The 9,319-nt window shown below is 39.7% G+C and overlaps 1 protein-coding gene and 2 pseudogenes across 7 annotated transcripts in view; 1 reads left to right on the top strand and 2 right to left on the bottom strand.

The window, feature by feature from the left end:
• Nucleotides 1-1,960: 1,960 nt before the first annotated feature.
• On the top strand, nt 1,961-2,637 carry LOC306641379 (protein CWC15 homolog; annotated as a pseudogene). The gene has a single exon. The product of its transcript is annotated as a protein CWC15 homolog (transcript).
• LOC306641202 (protein downstream neighbor of Son-like) overlaps nt 2,202-9,319 on the bottom strand; it is a 78,886-nt gene continuing 71,768 nt past the window's right edge. For 3 of the 5 annotated variants that reach the window (XR_013758055.1, XR_013758056.1, XR_013758058.1), the window contains 3 exons: nt 9,064-9,259; nt 8,805-8,862; nt 2,202-2,335 (listed from right to left, as the gene is read on the bottom strand). The gene's annotated coding sequence lies outside the window, so the exon portion shown is untranslated. The remainder of the gene's footprint in view (nt 2,336-8,804; nt 8,863-9,063; nt 9,260-9,319) is intronic. The other 2 variants (XR_013758057.1, XR_013758059.1) reach the window with 2 other exon arrangements.
• On the bottom strand, nt 5,536-8,111 carry LOC306641214 (zinc finger matrin-type protein 2-like; annotated as a pseudogene). The gene has a single exon. The product of its transcript is annotated as a zinc finger matrin-type protein 2-like (transcript).

The following is a 9,319-nucleotide window of genomic DNA, read 5'->3' as shown; positions in this document are numbered from 1 at the left end:
ATGGGAGACGTCTGTACCACACAGATTAATGTACAAAAAAAAAAAAAAAAAAAAAAAAACACACACACACACAAGTTCCATGGAAAACCCCCAAACTTCAATAAATATTTACATTTATGCTATCAACCCTATGCCATGAAAAGATGCAATTATAAGATCAATAAAATGTAATTGAACTTGGAAAAATTGTATTTATTTATTCTCACAAAATACTTAGAAAATGATCACCTAACATGTAGATCTCTACAAAGAGGAGAAGTATAAAAATAAAATCTAATCCAAAATCTTACAAGAAACATTTTAGGAAATAGAATCCTACTAACCCAAACCTTGACCTAATATGTCATACACAGGACTTTTTTATCTTTTCCTCATCCTGTAACTCTACTATCATAGAGGCAACTTGAATGCAGGCATAATTCAAAACATGCAGAAGGAGGATAGAATTCTTAGTTTTCTATTAGTGCAACAGAAGTAAGTTAAAAAGGCAGGTGCAGGAGCTGGACAGCATTCTGAAGGTGCCTGTGCAAACTAATCTCAGAAACACAAAAGCAAATCCTTAGTTATGACAGGAGCATGAAGTCTTAAACTAGCCAGCAGCTCAATATCATTCCTATCATTGTGCCAAATTTCACCACTTTCATTACAGACATAATCATGCAATTATCATAAAATGATCCAAAGGAGCTCAGAAGAAAAGTCTGCATAGAAAATTAGAGAAGTAATGTACATTAGAGAAAAATTCTACTATGCTCCATCTTCATGATGTTATGCAATGTGACAAGGTTTGTGATAACTGTCATTGCACATGCCTGGGAAACCAGGAAGGAGCCTGATGGGTGGGTGGTATCCAAGTAACCAAAGAACTATACACCCAGAGAAACTTCTGGGTGGGTTTCAGCACTTCAGGAAATTGAGGTAATGGAGAAGAAAGAATAGAAGAGAAATTGGAAATTTAGAAACACATGGAAAACCTGTCAGCCTTTTTACATGCATTTCTAACATCAAAGAAAATGAGATTTACAGGGAGTCCAAAATTTTATTTTCCTCCTTACCTTAGAAGACCGGAATGTAAATAGTTGATTTTAAATCTGCCTTTTCTTGTCCATGAGTAGAAGGCTTTTCTCTTCCATGAGACTTAAGTATTTTCCTGTTGTGATGTGGCATAGTTGGACAGCTGGCCCCATCTTCTGTTGCTCCCACTCCACCTAAGGAAACAGCAGAACTTGGTCCAACAGCATCACAGGAGCAGCAGAAATTAAAACATGCGGGTTGCACTATATTAAATACAAGTGTACACATATATAATTAAGCTGCCATCTTTATAACACATGAGGAAAAGGAAATACACCTATATACTATACCTATTTCTAGTACTATACTATTCCTAAATTTTCTGAATTGTGAAGTTTTGTAAAAACTATGAGTTTACTCCATCTGCTCCAGTCTACTGCTTCCTTTTCCACTGGATGAAAAAAAGAATAATGTACGCCAGGAGCAGAGGATTCTGGGGGCCAAGAGTGGCAAGGGTTTCTGTGTGATCTCTAGAGGGTGTTCATCAGACCTGGCCAAAGTGAGCTACGAGAGGCTAACACCTTATCTTCCTTATGCAGGTGGGACAGGAAAGGAAAGCCAGGGTCAGAGTCAGCAGCACCTGGAGCTCCAGAGCTGTGGGCAGGGTGGGGCCTGTGGAGCTCTCTGAGTGCCATGGAGAAAACTGCAAGAAGGAAGCTTTGCCTATAGCTTAAGTGGGCTCAGGTCCCCTCACCCACAAATCCCGCACCAAAGCAAAGACAAGAGTTCCTCGTGAACATCCAAGGGCACACTCCCGGAATAACAAATCACGAGGTGTGCTGGACTTGGAAAACCCTGTTTTCCAAGCAGCAGAAAACTCTGTTTATCCCTCTTTGGACACAGCCTGTACCCTTTATGAAAATCAAGAGACAGCATAAAAGATGACATGGCAGCCAAGCTGACTTCTGAACCTGCAAGAGGCGGAAGAGGAAAAGAAGAAGGTGATTTGAGCCAACTCTCAAAGCAGTATTCAAGCAGAGATCTTCCCTCTTATACAAAGATAAATCACAGACAGACTACTCAGGATGCCCCTAAAAGAGGTTCCTAACACCTGACTCTAGGAGGGACTCAGAAGAAAAAGAAAGCTGCTTGCAAGGTATAAAAAATAGGGTTCATCCAAACTTAGAACAATCAAGATCCTCTTCAGTGTCAAAGAAGCCTCTGTAGATCAGATTCCTGCTGCCAAACTCTTCAACAGATGAGGAAGATGAAGATTTTTGAAGAGAAGAGTGATGGTGTTGATACTGCTGTTCTTGCAGAACTGGGGAGAAAAAAAAAAAAAAAAAAAAAAAAAAGGGCAGAAGAGTAGGCCAGGAAGGAACAAGAACAAAAAACTGAAGGGAAAATTCATATGGAGAACATTCCGAGTGGAAACCCTCTTCTTAATCTCACTGTCCCATCCCAGCCTCATGAAATTTCAAAGTTCAAAGAAGGTGGGCTGATGATACTGTGTTGGAGAACTGCGCAAAATGTTAAGATGATCAAAAGAAAGACAAAAGGGTGGTAAATGATACCCTGCCATCTGAATTTCACAAAAGGTCATGGAAAAAGTATATTCAGTAATACAGTATTGTGTGCTTAAATACTGTAAAAGGTTAAAAAAAACTATGCCTGACAAATTTTTTTTTTTGCAGTGCTGGGGATGGAACCCAGGGCCTTGTGCTTGCAAGACAAGCACTCGACCAACTGAGCTATTTCCCCAGCCCCAAATTTTACCTTTAAACTCAATATTTATCAAGTTTTAATATTTAGGTGGATTTGATCAACTGTATATTCATATTCAATGAAATATTATTATCATTAATAATTAACACTAAAAGAAAAACTTCAAATTATAAAAAAAATAAATATATAAATGTATATAAACATTTTGTTGCAAAGGGTGTGGTGAGGAGGAAAAGTCTTCCAGCACAAAAATATACTACCTTGGGTTAGCATTCTATAATGAGAGGGTAACTGAAATGAGAAGAGGATTCATACACATTGGTTTTTCTTACTGTTAAATGAGATAAGGTCAAATATTTTTAAAATAAAGTGAGAATGAAATCACAACAGCATTTTCCAATGGATACTTTGAAAGGAGTGGTGGTGCCATTGTAAAATGTCACTCCTTTAGTACACTGGAAGTTATCTTCCATGAACCTATCTAAACTAAACACGGAAAAATTCCTGTCCACCTTCCAATGTTCAAAAGAGGTAGAAATGTCTACAAAATTACCATGTGGGATATCTAGCCAAAACCAACAGAAGACCACGAAACTATTTTAATCGTCATTCCATACGCTCTAATCTCACAGAAAAAAAATCCATAAAGGCAGCAATTGGAGGAAGATACTGCCCATGGGGAGGAAGAGCCCCTGGGGACTGTGATCCTCAGTACTTTCCTCAGAGTGTGGTACACCTTAACTTGAGGGGCTGGGGTTGTGGCTCAACAGCAGAGCACTCAACTAGTACCTGTGAGGCCCTGTGTTTGATCCTCAGCACCACATAAAAAGAAAGGTATTGGACCCATTAACAACTAATATATGTATATATATATATATATATATATATATATATATATAGTTTTTCAAAACTTGAATGGTTTTCAAAGGACTGAACCTTCTAATTTTTAAAAAAAATTCTGATACTTTAATTGTATTTTTTTTTCATCTTTTAAGTGTTTATTGTATAATATAAAACCACAAAAATAAGACTGCTCATTTCCAGGTACATTTAATCTGTCTAATTGTTTTGATTACAGCCCAAACCTACATTGAACACAGCCCTCTGGGTTCCGACATCTGTAATACTACATAGAAAAGGCACATCTCTCAGGTCTGTGGGGAAAGGTCACACACCTCCTTTTTGACAAAAAGCCTTCCTCAAAACCAATGCACCAAACATGTCGCTATGTATACCTTTTTCAAAATCTTGGTTGTCTGTGCATGTGGACTGCATTTCTCTTTCAAACTTGTCCCCAAAAGAAGTCCAAAATTTTTTATTGGCTTTGTCTGCAACAACATTCGCTAATTTTCCAGAACCATTTAGATTCATTCTTGGAAGCACTGAGAACAATTGTACATAATGCAGGACATGCACACCTTGGGTACACAACAGTTACAGCAGTTAACCAATTACAGTCAGGATGGGATAAATATGCTGTTTTCAATATTTTCAGAAAACAGTACAAAGGTCCAATTTGTAACAGCAAGGTTTTGAAATTAAGATAAATCACAGAGAGTAGAATAACAATTCACTGCACAAACTCTCTCTGTCTTTTTTTTTTACATGTCACTTAAGAAGGCTGCCCCTGAGGTATTCATAATTCATTGTTTACTGCAAAGGTGATTAATAAATTTAAGCTTTAAAAAAAATGATCTATAAGTTGATACTTTGGCTCTTTGGAGCTTATTTAGTTAAGAAATTTTCCTCGACCGACTTCAGGGTGGTTGGGGGCACGCCAACGGGCTATGGCGATAAAAAGTTCAATTCATAAAGACTCAGGGGTGTAGGGGACTCTGGCCATTTCTCACCCTTTCTGCACAGCCAGGTTTGGCTGCTGCTTGAGATGGCAGCAGACTTTGGCATCAACCACCTGAAGACAGTTCTGCAGGATTACAGGATACTGGAGTTAGAGAGTCAGGGAGGCTTCCACCAAGATTTCCCAGGAATCCTGGGAGCCTAAGCAAAGTGGCAAGATCAGAATACCTGTGAGCAGCCCCTGACAGGACAATGTGAAGATGTGAGAAGAAAGCCAAAAATGCAGTGGAGACCCTGAGATTAAGAAAAGCCAATACTATGAAAGTTCTGCTGATGAAAGCTGCAGGAATAAAGCAGAAAAATGCCAAGACAGAGGCCATGTAGGCTGCACTCAGCAGAGCTACAGGACTTGTTTGTCCAGCTGGATTTCAGTCTTACCTTGGTTCCATCCCCTCTTTCTATGCTCCTATTTCTCTCTTGTGGAAAGAAATGTTTACTCTGTGCCTTTATATACTGAATATATGTAACTTGCTTTTGATTTTTACAGGGGCTCATACTGAGAGTTTGCCTTGAGTCACAGATAAGATTTTGGACTTGGACTTTTGGGCAAGACAGATAGGGTGTGGCTGGGAGAGGTGGGTCATTGGGGGCATGTCTTTGCAGGTATACATTTTGTCCCTGGTGAGCAGAGTTGTTTCTTGGTGGGAATGTCCTGAGCTGCTTGCCTTTGTCATGTCCCTCTGCCTTGATGTTCTGCCTAACCTCAGGCCCAGATATGGAGTTGGTCGTCTATGGGCTGAGACTTCTGAAACCATGAGCACCAAATAAATTTTTTTTCCTCTTTAAAAAAAAAGGTCACAAAGTCCCCCCTACTCTAAAAGGGGGGGGGGGGGACCATTTCTGGATTCCTGGTTTGTTCAAGAGGCAGTAAATAAGAGTTTATTGTTTCAGTATGAATTTAAACAACTGAATCATTTAGAAGTTAACCTTTGTTTCAGATTTTGGCATTACATTATTTTGTACAAATGCAGGAGACAAAGTTTAAGTATTTGAATATAACAGTACTTATGCCATCACATGTAAAAGCAACTGCAAATAGTCTGTGGCACTTCTAAAAGAAAACTAAAATCTCATTTCCTTTGGACCTGCAAATAAACTTTTTAAAATTCTCATGTAAGTTATTTCATATTCTAATTTCAGAGGTTGATAATCAAGGAAGAATAGTTTTTCCTACAAACATTTGATACTATGTGAAGTTGTAAGGTAGTTTAGAATTAATGCCCAAAAGAAATTTTTACAAAATGGAATTATAACTAATGAAGTAATTAAAAAAAAAAAACCTCGAATTTAAAGTCCTTAGAGGACGACAGTTTGATTAAACCCCTACTGAGTACATGCTTTGATCTCCAGTCCCATTTTCATTTCAATTGTCAGAAAGAGCTATTTCTATTTGTTTATGAACCAATATATCCCCTTCCTTTAACCTTCTATCTTTCTTTCTTTTTTCTTTTTCTTTTCTTTTTTTTTTGTACCGGGGATTGAACTAGGGGCACTCGACTACTGAGCCATAACTCCAGTCCTATTTTGTACACATTACTTCATTCTTATTATTCTTCTCTGAATACACTATTCACCTACGTCTTCTTTAAAATGTGGCCAAGAAAATCAAAATCAAAGATGAAGACTAGAAAGGGATAATTAACTGTGTTTTAAACAACATGCTTCAAAATAATGTAGCTTAAGGAGGTGTTAGCTTTTGGACCACTGACAAATCAACTTCAGACAAAAAGGGAGCCATACCCAAGCAGGAACACATTAAACACACATTAAAGAATGAACACATTAAAGAATGAACATTAACAAAAAAACACCTACTGCTCTTAGCCTTCCAGGTCTTCTACATTGCACCTATACAAACTTCTTTAAAATCTTCAATTATAGGAATTTGTCTATCCCTATCAAATCTGTACAATCAAATACAAAATGTCTGTAACAAGTACTTTCTTAAATATAGCCTGGTCTTTTTCTTTTTTAAATAGGCCCAAGTCAATGCCATTTATTATACACGTTGAATAACCTCTGAGACCCAAGGGCTCCCACTGTGAGTTTGTGTGCTTGGTTGTATTTTTTGGGTTTTGGTGGTTTTCTTTTTTCTTTTTCTTTTCCCATTTTCTTTTTTGCATCAAACAGGTTCTTCCAAGAGCCTGCTCACAAGGAAGACAAAAACAAAGAAATCTTCAGTAAAATGAAACAAACTGGAGAAGGTAGAACAGTCCACATCTGAAGAACAATGTTAAAGAACTCACCAGACACAAACCACACCAAACACTCATCCCATTTAATTTCCTGTTACATGCGCTAAAGGAAACCAAGAACATCAGGCCCCAGGGCAGCAATGCTCTGAGATTCTAGCTCAGTCTCCCCTCTGTGACAGATTCATGCACACAATCCACACAAACCACTGACCCAGGCAGAAGTACACACGCATGCACAGGAGGCGGCTAGAGAACCACAGAGCAGGATGGGAGGCAGGGCTGGTCAAGAATATGCCATCAGCTGGAAAATGGGGACTCAGAGAACCCTTCTGTTGCAGGTTGAACAAGTCAGAATTAAAACAAAGGCAGAACACAGAATAAAAGTAGGATGCTCAGACAACAGGTTAGATAGATGAAGACCGAAAGATGCAGAGTGAGTTTTGGGAAAGCAGTCTCAGAAGGGAAGGCTTTTCTTTATTGGGAACTCAGATGGGCAAAGATCTTGTGACTCCAGTGATATAATGAAGCTAAAGGAATATGCCACAGCATTACCTCTGCATCCTGTGCCCTCTCCCATGGTAGAGGGAATCAACAAACACCCACCCCTTAGTCCTGCCCATTAACACTCTTAAGGACTTTCCCTAGTACCCAAAAAGAAATGACCCCCCCAACACACACAGTTAGGTCCAGCATAGGCCAAAGTTAGGCCAAGCACAGAAAACCTCAGTAACTCTTCTTGGTGGAACCAAAGCCTGAGAAGCCCATCACAGCTGCCATCTCATCATCCTCTTCAAATGTCAAGTCTTCCTTGGCCCTCCTCTTCTTCTCCTGTTTCTCTTTCTTATATGCTTTAGCCTTTTCCTCCTCTTCTCTGAGCTCCTTCATCCTTTCCTCAGAATCATAATCTTTCTGCTTCTCTTCCATCTTCTTCTTGTTGACTTCAAAACGTTTCTTCACTTGATCCCGGGTGGAACCTTCCACACGCACAGACATACCCAGGTTTCGCTGATGTTTCTTTCCATTAATGTGATCCAGGAAGTTGATAGAGTCTTTCACCACACAGTCACAGACATTGCAGTAATATCCTCCCATCTCAGACTGTGGGGTGGTCTTGGTAATGACAATTGTCTTCCCAAGCTTAGATTCCAAGTCCACTTTGTAGTCCCTGTGCCGCAGGAGTTCCTGCTTGACTGCCTGCACTGGTTTTCCATCCTTCTTTTCTCTCTCTTCCATGAGCCTCTTTCTCAGCAAGCTTCTCGTATTCATCTTTGTCCCACTTTCGGCGAAAGTCCAAGTTTTTGTCCCTCTGCCTGATGCCATCTTCACAGCGAAGTCATATAGCCTGTTCTGAGCAGCGTCGGGGGGCAAGCGGACCGAGAGCCCTGAGAAGGAGAAGGAGGCTGCAGGTAAGCGGCGGCCCAGGCCTGAGGAGCTGCAGCTCCAAGCTCTCCGCGAGGAAGCGCTTGTGTGAAGAGAGACCCTTTAATTCTATTTAACACAGCTCAACACCACACCTTTATCATACTGTATTTAAAGGACTTAAAGGCAATCTTCAGACAGCCTTTGAACTGACCAGAACTGTGTAAGTCTTTATCAATTCTTATTAGTATAATGAGTATTTGTGACTTTTGTTACAGTCTAGATTTCTTACTCAGCTATTGACTCTCTGTAAATAAAGACAGTGACCACCAGACACACCTCTTGTCCTGCCACTCAGGCTGTTTCTTGTTGCACAGGAGCCTGGGTCTGGGTTGAGACATTCTACCTATGAAACTCTTAGCATCTCTAGTCTCCAGAGGGACCAGAGAAAACACTGCTTTCATAGTGACAGTTCAGGTGAAACAAAAAGGGTCTATTTTCACTCTTGCCATGTTTCATTCTTTGTGGACTCTTTTTCAAGTGAATTAAAAGAACAACACAAACGGGACAGCTTGAGAGTAAAGGGACATACTTTTTGACAGAAGAAAACATAGATGGAAATAAAAATGGCCAAAAAAAAAAATAAACACTGACTTAAGCATATTCCCTAATTTCTTCCATCTAATCTCATTTGTTCTTCTTTCCTTCCATCCTGCAAAGAGTAGATTCACCTTATTCTTCTAACTTATGTCCACGAGGGACAGCACCCCGCAGACACACTCCCTTTAATCCTTATGGCATAAAATCATTTTGCCAAACTTTCTCATCTCAGCCAAAACATCTCAGAATTTTCACTAACAGGAATTAAACCTGAGAAATATAAAAATAGTTACTGATTAATATTTAATGCTACCTTTGAAACTGGAGTTCTGTGATGAAACTCAGTTTGCTGCTCTGCATGAAGGTGAGGGTCTGCACAAGTTGCAACACTTCTCTTGGCTGCAGAGGCCTGCATCTCCACCTCCTAATGTCGGTCCATCCCATCAAGCGCTGCACATCCATTTCTCCTTCTTTCTGAATTCTTGTCTTATGAAGTTGAAGAATTTACTCTGCAGAGCGGAACCCTAGCATTGCAACACCAGACTCCATGGCACGTTTCCCTCATTAGG

The sequence above is a fragment of the Sciurus vulgaris genome (assembly GCF_902686455.1).
Source record: "Sciurus vulgaris genome assembly, chromosome: 12".
NCBI classification, from domain to species: domain Eukaryota; kingdom Metazoa; phylum Chordata; class Mammalia; order Rodentia; family Sciuridae; genus Sciurus; species Sciurus vulgaris.
This window is presented reverse-complemented; position numbering and strand designations above follow the sequence as displayed.